This window comes from Miniopterus natalensis, chromosome 13 (genome assembly GCF_054644295.1).
Source record: "Miniopterus natalensis isolate mMinNat1 chromosome 13, mMinNat1.hap1, whole genome shotgun sequence".
Classification (NCBI taxonomy): Eukaryota; Metazoa; Chordata; class Mammalia; order Chiroptera; family Miniopteridae; genus Miniopterus; species Miniopterus natalensis.
The window spans coordinates 62,217,256-62,237,882 of record NC_142093.1 but is presented as its reverse complement, the minus strand read 5'-3'; the positions used below and the strand labels follow the sequence as shown (position 1 = coordinate 62,237,882).

At 40.5% G+C, this 20,627-nt stretch overlaps 1 long non-coding RNA gene across 1 annotated transcript; it reads right to left on the bottom strand.

Annotated features, from left to right (window-relative positions):
- Positions 1-11,817: 11,817 nt before the first annotated feature.
- On the bottom strand, positions 11,818-20,419 carry LOC148091741 (uncharacterized). Its single transcript, XR_015715567.1, has 3 exons — positions 20,186-20,419; positions 18,640-18,679; positions 11,818-12,094 (listed from the first exon to the last, which is right to left on the bottom strand). It is a non-coding gene; the product is annotated as an uncharacterized LOC148091741 (long non-coding RNA).
- Between the last annotated feature and the right edge of the window lie 208 nt (positions 20,420-20,627).

Genomic DNA, 20,627 nt, shown 5'->3' with positions numbered 1-20,627 from the left:
ATCTCCTTGAATTTGTAGATTGTGTTAAGAGGACGTGGTGCACTCCCTCCCCTAACAGGTGTGTGCAGAGCGCCTCCTATGGGCAGGCTCTAGAAGCTCAGTGCTCAACCCAAAGGGCTTGTGAGGATGGCGAGTTTGCAGGAAAGAGTCACAGCAGCCAGCACATACATAACGTGAAGTCAGGACATGCCGGGGCTCTGAACAAAAGGTACAGAGAGAGACAAGTGGGATGAGTCCATGCTGGATATAAGATGATGTGCAGGTTTGTGTGGTCGAGGTGATCGTTGGGGCCAACCTGGGGATGCGCACAGATGACCAGCAAGATATAAACATCCCCAGTTGAGCCCCCTTTTGGGTTCCGGGTCTGAAGTGTTCTAGGCAAGTCCCGACTGAGAGGGAAAGTGTCCCCAGTGTCCTTACAGAAGGGAAGTCAAAGACCCAGCCCCGGGCCTCTCTGGAGCCCTTACCATGAAACATCTTTCACTGTGCTGCACATTGTCACCTTACTGCTGGCGCCATTGTGTCCCCCTCCTGTAACTAACTGGGCAGCATGTGTCCCTGTTTAACTGGCCTTAGTTAATCAAGTGCAGTGCACCGTGTTCATTCCATGCTCTAGAGGGGCCACCTGCCTGCAACAGGGCCATGCACCTGTCCGCCCAGGACCCAGGCCAGCACTGCGAATGGGGGCTCTTCCAGACACCGCCTGTGCTGCCCAGGAAACTACAATTGTTGTGCTTCCCTTGAGATCGGGGCATTTGAGTGGACTCTCCCACGGGCACCATCCCAGTCCCCCAGCTGGGCAGGAGCTGGGCACTTGCATTTCCATCGTGTTGCCCTTCACTGAATGGAGGCCACGAGGCTCAGGGGCTTAGAATCTGTAAGTGCTGGAGGGTCATGACAGGCACTGAACCAAGGGTTATGACGAAGACGGGGTAAAGGGGGTGCCAGCGATGCAAGTACTGAAATCGTCAAAGACGAGAGAGACCTCGGGTTCTGTGGGTGCCCGCAGCAGGCAGGGCTGGTACAGTCTGGGAACGTAAGATTTAAAGATGGAGACATTGGGGTGGAGGGACACGGAATGGTCTTAGGCAGCAAGGAGAACCCAAACTCCAGGCTCTGGGGCAGGAGGGCATGTGCATGCGGGAGTCATGGTTCAGCTGAAGGACACCAGAGTGCTTGACTGCAGAGCCCTGCCGTGGCTCCTGGGTGGCTGAGAGCCAAAGTGGTCAGACCCTTGACTGGCACTAGGGTCCTTGACGGAGGTGCCATGCATTGGCTCAGCGACATGTCCCGGGTCCTGGTCTCATGTGTGGATTCCAGCACATGCTGTCAGTCTCTGCGGAATGGGAAATGAACGCATGGCCCTCTGGCCCTGAAACTGGGATGAGGTCACTTCACGGCACACTGTCCGTCACAGGGTATCCTGGGGCCAACCAGGTGTCTGAATATTGGGCAGTCTGTGTGAAGTCAGAGTGGATGGGAGGGGGCCAGGTCTGAAGTGGGTCTGGGTGGTGGACTGGGGGCAGGAGGGGGAAGCATATTATAAGCCACTGCTGGGGACAAGGCTGAAAGGGGCAAAAGGGGCGGGGTGGTAGGAGAAGAAAGCGTGATGGATGTGGGTTAAAATGGGGTCACTGAGGACACTCTACACATTTCACGTGTGCTCATAGGGACTGCAATGGGAAGTCTTAAATCCTGTCACTGGTATGTTGAACCGGATGGACTGTAAAAACAATGCCATTTGGTTTGGGCATAAGCCCTTCTGCACTTGAATCAGTGGGCGTCGTGTTCCTGAGCCACTGCAGGCCCTGGACAGTCCCGCTTTTTGTTAAAAGTGAACAGTATCTAACAGTGTCTTGGCAGGTCCTGGAGAGGAAGCGTGGTGGTCCTCTCAGCATGGGCTCTAGGTCGCTGTTGCCCTGCTGAAGTTGAATAAATGTAGCCTTTTGGGGTGGAGGTCTTACCAGCATGGAAAGAGATGTAGAACAAGGGATCTGAGGAGGGCGTGTTTTTGCTCACATTTTTCTTCCCATATTTTGATCACATAAATAATTAAGATATTAAGTTTCAATGTTGCCAACCGATACGGTTCAGTGGTTGCTCATCAACCTATGAACCAAGAGGTCACTGTTCAACTCCCAGGCAGGGGGAACATGCCCAGGTTGAGGGCTCCATCCTCAGCAGGAGGAGTGTGGGAGGCAGCGAATAGATGACTCTCGTCCTTGATGTGTGTCTCTCTCTCTGTCTCTCTGAAATCAATAAAAACATATTTCTAAAATAATTACAATGTTATTTTGACACAGGTCAAATATGAAATTAATACAGTGGAGCTGATACCCTTAATTTTAGCTAAGTTTTATTGTTTGTGGAAGTTATAAAACATAACTACAAATTCTTTGACACATCCATCAACAAGAAACAAAGATGAAATAAGAAATACCTTGAGACAAAAGGAAATTCAAATGTAAAGCTCGAAAATCTATGAAATACAGCAAAAGCAGCTCTAAAGAGGAATTTTATAACCCATACAGCCGACCTGAAGAAGCAAAAAGAAGTCTCAAGTAAACAATGTAACTTTAAACCAAAAGAAACTTGAAAAAGAAGAACAAAGTAGAAGAAAGGAAATAAAGATCAGCATGGAAAAAAGACAATTAAAAATTCAATGAAACTAAGAGCTGCTGCTTTCCAAAAAGTTTACAAACCTTTTTCTAGACTAACTAAAAGAAAGACACAAATAAATAAAATCATAAAAGTTACAACTGATATCAAAGAAATACAAAGAATCATACAATGCCACCATGACCAACTATACACCAACAAACTGAACAACTATAAAGAAAATGCTAAATACCTAAAAACATATTTTCTTAGGCTGAATCATGAAAAACACAGAAAACCTGATCAGACTAATTACTAGTAAGGAGACTGAATCAGTAATAAAAAAATCTGTTACCAAAAATATATCCAGGAAGAGATTCAAAATGGTGTTAGAGTAGGTGGAAGCTACACTCATCTTAAATAATGAACTGAAGACTAGATGAGGAGAACTCTTATAACCAAGGGTTTACAGAAAAACCATATCGAGACTGTTAGAAGTGTGGAGACAAAAACGGGCTGGCCCCATTCCCATGGGTGGTGGCTGAGGTTCTGGAGGGATATCTCAGTAGCAGGAGTGCCCCGAGAAGCATGCAGTCTCAACCCCATGCCGGGTACCCCGGCTATAATACCTGAGCTAGGAAAAGGCACCGGCATAACCTCTGGCTGTGAAAAGCATGGGGTTTCTGTCCTTCAGAGAGAGAAAGGAGCCCACCAGAGACACAAATACCCTCTAAAAGGGCAAATGCACAAAATCTCATTCACAGGCACTCACCCTAGGCTCTGGAAGAGGAAGAGGCAAAGCAGACTTGAATCCCATGAGGCAAGACTGGAATTTGTAGCTCTGCGGAGAGAGCTGGAGGAACAGCCACCAGAAGAGTTCCCTGAGAAGAGTTCCTCTCCCACACTGCAGACTCCATCTTCTTGGGAGGAACACTCTCCACCATATGACATCAGCCACATGGAATGCAACAGCCCTACTCTCTGGACTCCACATTGGCCCACTCTGAGGAGCTTGTGGCCTGCTGAGTAGTCAACCCCATGGGCTGGGGTGTAGATGTCTGGGCAGACTCAGGGAGTGTCAGTGATTGAGTTGTGTGGGTCTGAGGCAGGGGCCATTCAATCCACTTTCCCGTGAACCTGACTGGTACTTACCTTCATGGGAGATCCACGAGCCTCACTCTATGGGCTCCTAGTGGCCTCACTTTCTAGATTCCTGCTGGCTCTGCCCTGCCTAGATCTGGACAGGATCTTTGCAGAGTGACTTCTGTGGCTCTGGCAAGCAGGCCACTCCCCTCACCTCCCCCATCCTGATCAGCACTTCTCAGACATAAGAAATCCAGTGGCCCCATCCTCCCAACCCACAACAGCTGCTTCTAGCTCAGTATCTACCCAGCACAAGTTGTGACGTGCTGAGTGTATGGCTCTAGCATATGGGCCATTTTTCCCTTGCAATGCAACTGGAGCAGAGCCTTCCATTCGCATGGCCAAATCATGGTCTCTTTGGGCCTGAAAAACTCTGCTGGCCTCACCCTGATCACTCTGAGACCTTTCCCCAACACAAAGGCGTGTAAGCACCCAGCAGGTGGCAGCTGGGTATAGTATACTCTAGGACATTTGCTGAGTGGCCTGAGACCCAGCACTGGAACCAAGTTTGATCCTGAATCAATCTGGTGAACACCATTCACCCCTACCTGGTCACTCACTGAGAACCTAACTCATGCAACTCAAGTAGTACCAGAGGCTCTTTCAATGTCTAAAGCTTAATAGGCAGCCGAAGGCAGAGGCAGGTGGAGGTGAATCTCAGGGTGCCTTAAGTCTTTTGATAACCTGCCCTCAGGCCTAGTTCTGATAAAAGCTTGCCTTGGTGCAAAATTTGGTCCTTCCTGCACACATTCAGGCCAATCAGAGGCCAGAACAAACTACATCATTTGTTGTTCCAAAACGTTGTCCATGGCTCGTCATAGGTGGCATCTAACATTGGCATGCAATACAGTCCATCCCAAGAGGTCCCGGAACCAACACAACCAGTGGCCAGATTCAGATGACATCAGAACAGCATCCAATTAGTTTCGCAAGTGACAAATCCAAAGGGAGATCTCTGCAGGCAACAGACCCTGCTGAGGTGAATTCTGCTACATGGAATCAGTACCTGCACAGCATGTCCTAACTGTGGTCAAGGCTGATCCTCAGTCATCCAGACTCAGGGCTGACACCACACATGAATGAGCCAATAGCAATCAAGACTCAATTACAACAGGAGGGCTCACATAACCTACAAAAGGGACATTCCTGGAGCAGCTAAGGTGATCAAGAAAACTGCGCCACTAGACCCACAGGATACCTACAAAGTAAGACCACCCTCCCAAGACTAAAATATAGAAACAAACACAAAGATCCAGCCAAAATGGGAGACAAAGAAGCATGCCACAAATGAAAGAATAGGAAAAATCACCCCAAAAAGAGCTAAATAAAATGTAGGTAAACAATTTATCAGGTATAGAGTAATAAAAAATAGTTATGAGGATATTTAAGAAACTTAGTGGAACTGCAACAACATGAAAAAGGACATAAAAACCATAAAAAAAGAACCAGTCAGATATTAGGAACACAATATATAAAATGAAGAATTAATTTCACATTCATTCTAATACTAGAAGAAATTCAGATTAATTCGTAACACTGGAGGGAATGAACAGTAAGTTGATGAAGCAGACAATCAAGTCACTGATTTGAAAGAGAAGAAAAACCAGCCAATCAGAGGAACAACAACAACAACAACAAAATTTTTTAAATAAAACTAGTTTATCCTGGTCGGGTGTGGCTCAGCAGTTGAACATCAACATAGGTTCCAGGAGATCAAGGTTCAATTCCTGGTCAGGGCACAGGCCTGGGTGTGGGCTTGAGCCCCAGTTGGGGGCGTGAAGGAGGCAGCCAATCAACGACTTTCTCATCATTGATTTTTCTCTCACTCCCCCACTCCCTTCCTCTCTCTGAAATTAATAAAGATATATTTAAAAAAAAAAAGTTTAATGATTCTTAGAGACAACATGAAGTGTAACAACATTCACATCATGCTGGTGGCAGAAGGAAAATACAGAGAGCACAGAAGGGAGAAACTATTAGAATAAATGACTGAAAATCATCTTTCCTGGTGAAAGAAAAAGACACACAAGTCTAGGAAGCACAGACAATCCCAACAAGGTGAACCTAATGAGGCCAACACCACCACCACATCATAATTAAAATGGCAAGCTTAAAGACAAAGACAGAATCTTAAAAGTAGCAAGAGAATAAAAGTTACTTACCGACCAAGGAGCTCCCATAATACTGTTAGCTCATTTCTAAACTGAAACAAGTCAGGCCAGAAGGGAGTGGAGTGGTATATTCAAAGTGATGAAAGGGAAGGACCTACAAAACCTACAAAAAGACTACTTTACCCAGCAAAACTAGCATATAAAATAGAAGAAACACAGAGCTTCCAAAACAAATGAAACCTAAATATTGCTTTGTTATGACCAAACCCGTATTACAAGAAAGGTTAAAAGGCAAAGAAAGAGAATGAGAAAAAAGCAAAACGCAAAGACTCATAGTTTAAAAAAGAAATTGGCAATAAATACATACCTACCAATAATTATTTTAAATGTAAATAGTGTAAGTTCTTCAATGAAAAGACATAGGGTAGTTGAATGAATAAGAAAACAAGACCCATATATATGCTGTCTACAAGAGATGCACCTGAGAACGAAAGATACACATAGACTAAAGGCAAAGGAACAGAAAAAGATATGTCATGCAAATGGAAAGAGAAAAAAAAGCTGGGATACCGATATATCTGACAAACTGGAGTTCATTTTTACTTTTATTTGTTTTGGTTGATTTCAGAGAGAGGAAGGCAGAGGGAGAGAGAGAGACAGAAACATTGATGAGAAGAAACATCAACTGGCTGCCGCAAGCATGCCCCATACTGACGATCAAACGCACAACCAGAATGTGCCCAGAATGGGAATGAACCGGCAACTGCCAGGTACATTGGACAGCACTCAACCAACCGAGACAAACCAGCATGGCTGACTTTAAAACAAAGGCTATAATAAGAGACGAAGAAGGACATTACATAATGATAAAGGTAGCAATCCAACAGGAGGATACAGTCCTTGTAAACACGTATGAAGGCAACATAGGAGACCTTAAGTATTTAAAGCAAATACTGATGGACATAAAAGGACAGCGTTATACTAGGGAATTTTAACACCCCACTTATTTCAATGGCTAACTCTGCCCAGACAGGAAATCCACAGGGAAATGGAGGCTTTAAATGACACCACAGATCAGATGGATTTTACTGATATCTCTTGAGCACTTCACCCTAAAGTAGAACATACAGTCTTTCCAAGAGCTCATGGGATGTTTTCTAGTATAGATCACATTTTATGACACAAAATAAGCATCAATAAGTTTAAGAACACTGAAATCATACCAAGCATCTTCACCGACTGTAACAGTATAACGTAGAAATCAGCCTGGCCAGCATGTCTCAGCGGTTGAGCAGCAACCTAGCAACTAGGAGAACGCGGTTCAATTGTCGGTCAGGGCACATGCCCAGGCTGTGGGATCCATTCCCAGTACGGAGTGTGCCGGAGGCAGCCAATCAATGACTCTCTCATCAGTGATGTTTCTATCTCCCTCCTTCTCTCTGAAATCAATAAAAATATATATTGTTTAAAAACATAGAAATCAATGAAAAAAATGTTGAAAAATACAAAGACATGGAGACTAAATAACATGTTACTAAACAATGAATGGGTTAACAAAGAGATCAAAAAAGGAATCTAAGGATATGCTGAAACAATAAAAGTTAGAATAAAACAACACAAAATCTATGAGACTCAGTGAAAGCAGTCCTCAGCAGGGGGCAATTCATAGCATTACAGGCCTACCTCAAGAAACAAGAAAAATCACAAACAAACAATCTAACTTTTCATGTTAAGGAACTAGAAAAACGACAACTGGCAAAGTGAGTAGAAGAAAAGAAATAACAAAGATCAGAGCAGAAAAAAAGAAAATAGAGTTTAACAATACAAAAGATCAATGAAACCAAAGGCTGGTTCTTTGAAAAGATAAACAAGATTGCCCTAGCTAGTGTGGGCGTCGTCTTGTGCACCAAAGGGTTGCAGCTTTGATTACCAGTCAGAGTACATGTCTGGGTTGGAGACTCAATCACCATGTTAGCGGGAGTGTAGAAGGCAGCTCATCAACATCCAACACTATTCAGCTCTCACATTAATGTTTCTCTTTCTCTTCCCCTCTCCGTTTTTCTCTCTCTCTAAAAATCAATAAAAATATCTTTTCAAAAAAGACCGACACACCTATATAACCAGAGTCATCAAGAAAAAAAGAGGACCCAAATAAATAAAATTAGATATAAAAGAGGAGAAGTAACAACTAACTCCAAAGAAATACAAAGGATTTCATAAAAACACATTATGAAAAACTATATGCCAACAAATTGGACAAACTGGAAGAAATGGATAAATTCCTAGGAGGATACAATCTTACAAGACTGAATCAAGAAGAAACAGAAAATCTGGATATAGCGATTACTGCTAACAAAACAGAATCAGTAATCAAAAACCTCCCAACAAACAAGAGTCCTGGACCAAATAGCTTCACAGGAAAATCTTACGGAACCGCAAAAGAACTAGCACCTACCCTTCTGAAACTAGTTGAAATATTCAAGAAGAAAAAAGGCTCCTAAGCTCTTTTTACAAGACCAGCATTGTCCTGATTCCAAAATCATATAAGATACTACAAAAAAGAAAATTACAGGCCAATATCCTTGATGAACACAGATACTAAGATCCTCAACAAAATATTAGCAAATTGGATCCAGCAATACATTAGGAACATGCAACATGACCAAGTGGGATTTACTCCAGGGACACAAAGCTGGTACAATATTCACAAATCAATAAACACGATAAATCATTTAAAAGATAAAGGATAAAAATCATATCATATCATTAGATAGCAGAAAAAGCATTCAACAAAATCTAGCACCCATTTATGATAAACACTCTCAACAAAGTGGGAACAGAGAGATCACACCTCAACATAATAAAGGTCATATATGACATACCTATAACCTACATCATACTCAATTGGCAAAACCAGAAAGTGTCTCCCTTAAGATCAAGAACAAGACAGGAATGTCCACTTTCATGACTCTTATTCAACATATTACTGGAAGTCCTAGTCATGGCATTTAGAAAACAAAAAGAAAAGTCATCCAAATTGGAAAGGAGGAAGAAAATCAGTCATTATTCGCAGATGACATGATACTCTATACAAAAAACCCTAAAGACTGCACCAAAAGACTGCTAGATTTAATAAATAAATTCGGCAAAATAGCTGAATACAAAATTAACATCCAGAAATCAATGGCATATTTATACACCAATAATGAACTCTCAGAAAGAGAAACTAAAAAATAATCCCATTTACCACTGCAACAACAACAACAAAAGATACCTGGGAATCAATCAAGGATTTAAGAGAACTGTACTTGGAAAAGCATAGGACTTTGAAAAGGGAAACAGAGGAAGATACAAACGAGTGGATGCATATACAATGTTCATGGGTTGGAAGAACTAACATCATTACAATGTCGATACTACACAAAGCAATCTACAGATTTAATGCTATTCTTATTAAAATACCAACAGCATATATCACAGACCTAGAACTATTATTTCAAAAACTTATATCGAAATTAAAAAGGCCCCAAAGAGCTACAGCAATCTTGGGAAAGAAGAAGTTGGAAGGAATCATAGTACTGGATATCAAGTTATACCACAAAGCCACTGTCATCAAAATAGCCTGGTAACTGGCACAAAATAGGCATATAGACCAATGGAACAGAACAGAGCACCCAGAAATCAACCCATGCCAGTATGGTCAATTAATATTTGACAAAGAAGGCAAGAGCACACAATGGAGTAAAAACAGTCTCTTTAATAAATGGTGCTAGGAAAACTGAACAGGCACATGCAAAAAAATAAAACTAGACCACCAACTTACCCCATACAGAAGAATAAAATCAAAATGGATAAAAGACTTAAATGTAAGTGATGAAACCATAAAAATCCTAGAAGAAAATGTAGACAGTCAAATCTTAGACATCACTTAGAGTAGAATTTTCACTGATAGATCACCAAGGGCAAGAGAAACAAAGGGAAAAACAAACAGATGGGGCTACATCCAACTAAAAATCTTCTACACAGCAAAAGAGACTACCAACAAAATGAAAAAGGAACCCACTGTACGGAAGAATATATTTTACAATGATACATCTGGTTACGGGTTAATTTCCAAAATATACAAAGAATGCATACAACACAACATCAGGAAACAATCCAGTTAAAAAATGGGCAAGGGAACTGAATAGATACTTCTCCAAAGAGGATAAACAGATGCCAGGAGACGTATGAAAAAATGCTCAATGTCACTAATCATCAGAAAGACTCAAATTAAAACTACAATGAGGTATCACCATACACCTGTCAGAATGGCTACCATCAATAAATCAACAAACAACAAGTGCTGTCAAGGATGTGGAGAAAAGGCAACCCTACTACTCTGCTGGTTGGAATGAAGACTGGTACAGCCACTGTAAAAACAGTGTGGAGTTTCCTCAAAAAATTAAACATGAACTGCCATTTGACCCGTGATCCCACTTCTGAAAATATATACAAAGAAACCTGAAACACCAAGAACTTATGCACCCCTAAGGTCATAGAAGCGCTATTTACACTAGCTGAGATCTGGAAGCAGCCCAAATGCCCATCAGTAGATGAGTGAATAAGAAAGCTGTGGTACATTTACAGATGGAATACGACTTGGCCATAAACAAGACAGAAATCTTACCCTTTGCAGCAGCATGGATGAAGGTGGAGAGCATTATGCTAAGTGAAATAACACAGTTAGAGAAAGACAACTACCATATGATTCCACTCACACGTGGAATCTAATGAACAAAATAAACAAACAAAATAGAAACAGACTCAGAGAATGGACTGTAAGCTGTCAGGGTTGAGGAGAGGGATGAAATGTGTACAGATATTAAGGGGGGAAAATACAACTTATAGCCCCAGCCAGTGTCGCTCTGTTGGTTGAGTGTTTTCCTGTGCACAAGGTCACCAGTTCGACTCCCAGTCAGGGTACATAGCCCATTTATGGGTTTGATTCCTGATTGAGGTGCATATGGAAAGCAACTGATCAATGTTTCTCTCTCACATTGATGTTTCTCTCTCTCCTTTCCTCTATCTTTAAGAAAAATATCAATGAGAAGAAAAACATAAATTTTAAAAACACACACAACGGAGCTTATACTCAAAGAAGACATTACTGTGAATATCAGGGGGAAAGTGTAGTAGGGGGAAGTAGAAGAGGGTGCAGGGGGGTAAATGGTGTTGGAAGGAGACACTGTCTAGGATGGTGAACACACAATACAATATACAGATAATGTATTATATAATCATACACCTGAAACATGTATTTTTAATAACCAATATCACCCCAATATATCCCAAAAACATTTTAATAACTTTTTTAAAAGTCCAGAAACAGCTGTGGCTGGTGGCTCAGTGGTTACAGCGTGGGCCACACAATGAAGGGCCTCGGGTTCAAGTCCCAGTCTAAGGCACTTAACCTGGGTTGCAGGTTCCACCCCTGGCCCCAGTGGGGGCTCATGCGGGAGGCAACCAATCAATGTGTCTCCCTCATATTGATGTTTCTCTCTCTCTCCCATCCCCATCCTTTCCTCCCTTCCACTCTCTAATAATCAATGGAAAAATATCCTCAGGTGAGGATTAACAAAAAATGAAAATAAAATAAAAAATAAGAAGTCTAGGAAGAGATGGCTTCACTGATGAACTCTCTCAAACATTCAAAAAAGATTTAACACCCATGTTCTTCAAGCTCTTCTAAAAAATTGGAGAATAGAAAGTTTACAAAGTCATTTTAGGAGGCCTAAATTACTCCGATTATAAAACCTGAAAAGGACACCACAAAAAAGAAAAGTACAGGCCAATATACCTGATGAATACATTTGTAAAAATCCTCAGCAAAATAATAGCAAACTTAGTTTAACAATACATTAAAATGATCACTCACCATGATGAAGTGGAAATTCCAGGGAATCCAGGATGGGTCCACACCCACAAATTAATCAACATGATCCACCACATTAACAAAATAAAAGACAAAAATCACATGATGATATCAAGCATTTGATAAAATTCAACATCCATTTACAAAGAAAATGTCTTAATAAAGTGGGCACAGTTGAAACTCACCTCTACATAATAAAGGCCTCAAATGGCAAGCCCACACCTACATCAGAGTCAATGCTGGAAGGGTGAAAGCTGTTTATGTAATACAAGGAACAGGACAAGGATGCCCACTCTTCCCAGTTTCATTCAACATAGTGTTGGATGTTCTAGACAGCAATTGGGTACAAAAAAGAAATAAAATGCACATAGACAGGGAAGGAAGATGTAAAACTGTCACTATTTATAGATGACATGTTTTATAAATACAAAACCCTAAACACCACTATAAACTGTTAGAATAAATAAATTTGGTAAAGTTGCAGGGAACAAATTCAAAATGCAAAAATCTCTTCCTTTTTTATACATTAACAATGAATAGTAGCCAGAAAGAGAAACTCAGAAAACAAGCCCATTTACAACTCCAATAAAAGAATAAAATAACAAGGAATAAATTTAATCAAGGAGGTGAAAGACATGTACTCTGAAAACTGTAACACAATGATGAAAGAAACTGAAGACACGAATAAATGGAAAGATATTCCATGTGCATGGACTGGAAGACTTCATAGTGTTAAAATAGCCATATTACCCCAAACAAGCTACAGTCAATGTAATCTCTATCAAAATTTCAATGACATTTATCACAGAAATAAAACAATCCAAAATTTTATGGATCCACAAAAGGTCACAAGTAGCCAAAGCAATCTTGAAAAAGAACAAAGGTGGAGGCATCATGCTCCCTAATAATTAAACTATACTACAACGCTATAATAATTAAAACAGTATGGCACTGGCATAAAAACAGACACAAATAAATGGAACACAATAGAGGCAAGAAATAAACACAAGAATATATGGTCAATCAATTTAGGACACGGAGGAAAGAATATACAATGAAAAACAGACAATCTTTTCAATAAATGGTATTGGGGAAACTGAAGTGCAACATGTAAAAAAGAAAAAAAAAAAAGGAAAAAGGACCACTATCTAACACCACAGACAAAAACCAACTCAAAATGGACTGAAGACTTGAAGGAAAACCTGGACCCTTAAAACTCCTAGAAGAAAATACAGGCAGTAAGCTCTCTAATATTGGTCTTGGCAATTATTTCTGGGATCTGACTCCAAAATCAATGGCAACTAAAGCAAAAATAAATAAAATAGGGTTTCAAACTAAAAAGCTTCTGTACAGCAAATGAATCCAACAATAAAATGAAAAGGATACCAACAAAAGGGGAGCTATTTGCAAATCATATCTCTGATAGGGGATTAAATACAAAATATAAAAAGAATTCATACAACTCAGTAAAAAAACACACCAACCAATTAAAAAATCTGCAGAGTATATGAAAATGAATAGTTATTTTTCAAGAGAAGACCTACAGATGGCCAGCAGGGACATGAAAATATGCTCAATGTCACTAGTCATCAGAGGAATGAAACTCAAAGGCACAATGAGGTTTCACCCATACCTGTCAGAATGGCTATTCTCAAAAAGACTGATAAGTGTTGGGGAGGGTATGGAGAATGGTTGTGCACTGTTGATGGAAAAGTAAACTGGAGCAGCCACTGTGGAAAATAGTATGGAGCTGCTCCCAAAATTAAAAGTAGAAACACTATGTGATTAAGCAATTCCACTTCTAGGTATTTATCCTAAAACAATGAAAAACACGAATTAAAAGATATATGCACCCCTATGTTCACTGCAGCATTATTTCCAATAGCCATGATATGAAAACAATAGATGAATATAAAAAGAAGTTGTGGTGCATATATACAATGCAATACTACTCAGCCATAAGAAAGAGTGAAATCTCACCATCTGTGACAACAGGAATGGGCCCTGAGGGTATTATGCTAAGTGAAATAAGTCAAGCAGAGAAAGGTAAATACTGTGTGATTTCACTGATATGTGGAATCTAAAAAAACAGAACAAAAGTCATACATAGAGAGAACGCACTGATGTCTGACAGACGGGAAGGGGGTTTGGGCTTGGGTGTAATGGGGGCAGGGGTTCAATTGCACATGGGATAGATGTTAACTACATTCACTGTGGTGATCACTCCGTAGTGTACATAAACACTGAATTATTAAGTTGTGCACCTAAACTGATAAAATATTATGTGCCAAGTTTATCACAATTTTTTAAAATTACAAAGAATATCAAGAAAGTATCAAAGAGAATTCTATAATTCTCAAACTTAAAGATATCATGTGTGTAAGCCATTGCCTTATAGGGAAATAATCTAATTCATTCATTTTTCACAGATAAATAAATATTATTCTCTAAATAAAATGATTGCTTGTGGACAGATTATTTTTTTAGGGGGGACAAACATAAAGCCTGTAGTGGGTTATTTCTATTTTTTTAAGCTTCAATTAAAATCTCAAATTATGCCAGTCATTGAAGACAGAAATTCTGGCTCTCATCCCATGGAATTATACAAGCAGCATAATTTCAGCACCAAATCATGGCAAAAGTGATTTAAAGCACAAATAAGAGTATTCTGTAACTAACTGAATCTGTTAAAAATACAATTTTTATTCCAGTAAAAGCTGACATTAATAGTTTTTCTGACTACATATAAGCTACCGATTAAAGACAAGAAGGAAATGAATAAACACATTTTGATTATAAAAAAAAAAAATACAGAAACTTTAATGAATGTTATCAATTTTCTTTTGTAAACCTCTAAGACCCAACTGTTACTCCAGAAACATAGTTCTCCAAATACAGTCAAGGAAAAAGTCATAGTGCCTGAAGCTCAACTGTTTAAGACAGAGAGGAAAATTGCAACAGAACCACCAACGCAAAGGGTGAGGAGAAATCTTCTTTGCAATCTGATTTAAATCAAGTTCCCACCATAGGACACAATTCTTCACTGCCTCACTCATTACCTGGACTGAATTCTGAAAACTTCCTGATGTATTTTGGTGATAAAAGCAAATAAATGGCTCAACATGATATCACAGACCATAACTTCTTATAGAACTTAACATATGGTACTTGGTTTTATACCCTCTAAAATATTTTCTTGTTTTGGAAATAATTCTCTTAGAATAATTAATATAGGCTAGAAACCATCTGACCGCCTTGCAAAAGTTAAGACACAGGCTCAGCCTCACTTAAATGTAATTAAATTGCAGGAATTTAGGAATGCACAGGGTTTAGAAAAGAAGGATTTCAACAGACCCAGACCGTCTCTTCTACCAATGTTCTGACTACTTGGGTATTACTCAAATGGGGAAAAACAAAAACATTTATATAGACATTGGCTTAGATCATCATAGTTTGTAAGAATCAAACTCACAGAGTCTTTGGAGGAAGAACTTTTTAGATAGGATCTTTGGTTGGGCTTCACAAAGACCCCTGAAAAAATAAATTAAAATAAACCCACACATGCATCTACACATACATACATACATACATACACCCATGATCTTCCGCGATGGAGAGAATCCATAGCTTTCATCATAAATCGTTCTTGACAGCCCTGGCCAGGTAGCTCAGTTGGTGGGAGCATCGTCCTGATGCAAGAGCATCAGGGTTGGCTGCCCTGTCAGGGCACATCCAAGAATCAACCAGTGAATGTACACAGAAGTGGAATAACACATCAAGGATTCTCCCTCTCTTTCTTCTTTCCTCTCTCTGTCTCTAAAATAATCAATTAAAACAACTTCTAAAAGAAAAACAGTTCTTGACAAGTAAACTATAGAAAAACTGTCATTCACAACAGCCTAAAATCTGACTGAATGGAAATCCTACAATTAAGGAATTAAAAAAGCAGCCACATCAAGACTGGTAGGAGGGGCGAAGATGTAGAACAGGCTGGTTAGACACCCACCTGCAGTGAATAAAAATTGGGAGGGATATCGCAGTTCCACAGGTCCCCCCCTAAAGAATAAAGGGTCCCAGGCCCACACCAGGCCCCCCAGCCCAGGGTTCCAATTCCAGGAGAAGTCCCCAGAACTTCTGGCTGTAAAAAACAGTGGGAAGTGTGGTGAGTGAGCCAGACGCTTCAGGAGTCCTAGGCAGTCACTTCTAAAGGGACTAATTCAGACTCACAGCTCTTGAGCTACAGCACTGAGAGACAGCAGCTTGAAAGGAACCAGGGACATATAGGTAGGAACTGAGTTGTCTGGCATCAGGGTGAGAGTTGGGGGGGCAGCTTTCTCCCAGACTGAAGTGCTGGGAGAGGCCACTATTCCTTTTTTGAGAACACCCCCATAGAGCTGGCAGGCAGGTTCTATATCAGGTTCTATAGCCATCAACATGGCTAACACTGTTTGCACCTCTTTGGAGATTCCCTGAGATCCCAACCTGCCCAACTTTCAGGCCCACTCAAGCTGTTTTCAGTGGCTTTTCCATATGAATGGCCTGTCTTGGCTCATGCTTCAGATCATCCTAAAATCTCTCAAACAAGCAGTATCAGCCTCCTATCTCTTGGTAAGAGACAGGCCCAGCAGTAGCAGCAGCCAGTCTTGGCTCACTGGTTTGACTCACCAGGGCACCTCCAAGGCCAGCACAAGTCACAGCCATCTGCAGATCATTTTGTAGCTCATGCTGGATGGCCCCAGGCAGAACACAGGTGACGGCTGACCTTGGCCTGCACCTACAGAGAGGCCACAGAGCAGGTGTACCCAGTGGACAGTTTTATACCATGTTAAAGGACCCCTCAACCACCTCTATAAGTGACATGCTCAGGGGGCAGACTAAGTGGGCACCAGAGCCTGGCTGAAGTAAGTACTGCTCTGTGGGTGGGCCCCTGTACTGCTGATCCTCCACCACGGTCTGAGGACAGAGGTAGGTGGTTGCAGCCAGTCCTTGCAGCTGATCAGTTCACACATAAAGGCCTCCCACTGACATGCGAAGAGCAATCCAGGCTCAACAAGAGGAGAGTGTACACAGCCCACACAGAAGGCACACCTTATGAGCTCAGCTTGGATGATCAGTTAGTCTCTGTCATTGGACCTTACAGAACATTTATAAGCCTCTCTACCAAGATAGAGACATAGAAGCTCAAGCTAATACATAGAAACAAACAGAGGGACACTGCCAAAATGAGGAGGCAAACATGTTCCAAAAGAAACAACAGAACAAAACTCCAGAAAAATAACTAAAAAAATGGTGACAAGTAATTTACTAGATGCAGAGTTCAAAACGCTGGTTATAAGGATGCTCAATGAACTTAATGACAACCTCAACAGCACAAAAAAGGACCAGTCAGAAATGAAGGATAAACTAACTGAAATGAAGGATAATTTACAGGAAATCAACAGTATAGTAAATGAAGCCATGAAGCAAATCAGTGACTTGCAATATAAGGAAAAAGCACCCAATCAGAACAGTAAAAGGAGAAAGGAATCCAAAAAAAATGAGGATACTTTAAGAGCCTTGGGACAGCTTCAAGCAAACGAACGTTCACATCATGGGAATGCCAGAAGCAGAAAAGAGAAAGCAAAAAAATCAAAACCTATTTGTAAAAACAATGACAGAAAACTTTCTTAACAAGGTGAAGGCAATAGACATCCAAGTCCAGGAAGTGCAGAGTGTCTCAAACAAGATGAACCCAAAGAGCCCCACACCAAAACACATCATAATTAAAATGCCAAAGTTTAAAGACAGAGAATCTTAAAAGCAGCAGGAGAAAAGCAGTTACCCTGTAGTTACCTAAAAGGGAGCTCCCATAATTATGTCAGCTGATTTCTCAACAGAAATTTTGCAGGTCAAAAGGGAATGGCAAGAAATATTCAAAGTGATGAAAAGCAAGGACCTATAACCAAGGTTATTCTACCCAGCAAAGCTATTACTTACAATCAAAGGACATATAATGAGCTTCCTAGACAAAAAAAATCTAAAGGAGGTCATCACCACCAAACCAGATTATATGAAGTGTTAAAGGGTATTCTTTAAGAAGAAATAAGGTTACAAAAATGAACAATAAAATAGCAATAAATACATGCCTATCAACAGTTGAATCTAAAAAACAAAATAAGCAAACAAGCAGAACAGAAACAGACTCAGAGATATAGAATATTTTGATGATTGCCAGATGGGAGGAGGTTCGGAGATGGGTGCAAAAGGTGAAGAGATTAAGAAATACAAATTGGCTGTTACAGAATAGTCATGGGGATGTAAAATACAGCATAAGGAATATAGTCAATAATATATATATATATTTTTTTAATCCTCACCTAAGGCTGTTTTATCCATTGCTTTTCAGAGAGAGTAGAAGGGGGGAGGGAGAGAGAGAGACAGAGAGAGAGAGAAACAGTAATGTGAGAGAGACACATCGATTGGTTCCCTCCCGTGCCCTGGGGATCAAGCCTGCAACCAACTGGCTAGGGCTAGTCAATAATATTCTAATAACTATGTACAGTGTCAGATGGGTGCTATATTTATCAGGATGATCACTTAGTAAGCTATGCGATGTCTTATTGCTGGGGTGTACATCTGAAACTAATATAATAATGTATATGAGCTGTAATAAAAAATAAAAAATAATAATTTAAAATAAAATAGTTCTTAATTGCAAAAGAAAAAAAGGTTTAAAAAACACTGCATCCAAAGTTTAGAGTAAAAATGTACCTTGTGGTAAAAAGGTTCTTGTCTTGACAGTGCCGTATATTTATCATACTAAGGAATTACTCAGCTGAGATAAACATATAAGACATAAACCTTTTCCTAAAGCAAAACAAAAAGTATACATACCTTTTTTCCAAACCTCTTATTTTCAAAGTGGTTCAACAATCTAAAACAAAAATAACCGGTATCAGTTCTAAAGCAAAAACACAGTGCTCCACCACTTTCCCCTCACTCTGATGTTCCAGATAGGCATGGCAGATTTCAATTCCTCCTATAATTTGCTTCTTGTCTGAAATTAAGTTATAACACTTCAATCACAACTCTAAAATCAAGAGACTTAAATGCACATTGGAATTATTCTCCATAGATGCATAAGTCTCTGAGAAAAATAACCTTTTAACTTTCCCAACTTACTATGAACAATATTAAAGGTGGTTCAGGCTCAAAAAATAGGCAGCTCACCACCACTGGTGTCTTTTCAGAAACGAAAAAACCCCTAATGGCTGCCCACAAAAGCTTAACATCTTGCTTCTGCATATTATCTCCAAGGGATCAGCTCCAGCAGAGAAATCACAGGCTATGAGGCAATCCCCATCTATGTGTGTTAACACCATGAGCTTGGACAGAACAAGGGCTTCCCCAGGAATCCAGCACCTGGCTTCAAATGAAAATGAGGAACTCCTCATCCCCTCCCAGGTGCACAGTACAATGGCCTATCCATATCTACACTTACTTGACTAAAACATAAGAAATTACTTTAAAATAGAAGGTGTATTGCCAACCAGAGGAGCTAGCTATCAGTGAGGGAGGTGTGTGACTTTCCCATCTGTGCCTATGGACACCCTGAGTCTGAGCATCTGAGATGGGCATTTTTCCTTATAGCATCTGATCACGTGAGTGAATGCTGGCACTGGCCTCCATCCCTTGAACAGGTAATCACTTCCCTTGCTCTAAGAAATTCTGGAAAGGTTCACCCAAAAAAATCACATAAAAGTTTAAACTCCTTTTCCCTTTAAGACTTATAAAATGGACAAAGACTGACACAAAGATGTATCTGTAGCATAACAAGAATTATTAAGCCTCCTATTAAATAAGGGAGCAGCCTGGCCAACATGGCTCAGTGGTTGAGCAGAGACCTATGAACCAGGAGGTGACAGTTTGATTCCTGGTCAGGACACATTCCTGGGTTGTGGGCTAGATCCCCAGTAGGGGGACTGTAGGAGGCAGCCGATCAATGATTCTCTCTCATCAGTGATGTTTGTAGCTCTCTCTCTCTCTCCCTTCCTCTGAGAGGAAAAAAAAATCCATAAATAAGGGATCTTTTTTTTTAACCCTTACCTGAGGACATGTTAGAGAGTGGAAGGGGAGAGACAGAAACATCGCTATGAAAGAGAATCACTGATCAGTTGCCTTCTGTGTGTGCCCCAACTGGGGATCGAACCAGTAACCCACGTATGTGCCCTGACTAGGAATAGAACTGGCAACCTTTTGGTGCACAGGATGACACTCAACCAACTGAGCCACTGTGGCTGGGCAGGGATCATTTTTGAGAGATTGTCTCCAAATCATGGATAAGCATCAAGCTGTTACAATAAACACATCAGTACAAGGAAAGCAACAAAAGTAGATAAATATATAGAAAAAATAGAATCAAAATATGGACGAGACTAACCTCTTCAATCTTCCTTTCAATTTTTATTTCACCATTTTCCTGGATGGACCTGTTGAATAGAAAGCTACAAAGCTGAGATTAATTGAAAGGCTTTATGACTTTAATAGTTATTTCTGAACAAATTTCCACAACACAAATCAAAGGCTGCAGACCACCTCCCTATCCTTCCCAAATATCAGTCATATGTGCCAGTTCCCTCAGGAAGGGGATGCACTAGTGGAAAATAGGTCAACCAGGGAAAGGAAATACCCTAAATCCATCTCGCATGCTCACTACTGCCTTAGAGTTGTTTCTATTAAATAAAATAATCTTGCTTTCACATAATACCCTACAAGGGATTTCAAAGCAGGGGTGTGTCTACAGGAGTACAATTCTGACTGCTGGGCTTTCCTGGGATTTAATACAAAATGGAGTTTTTCCAATTAAATAAACAGAGAGCCTT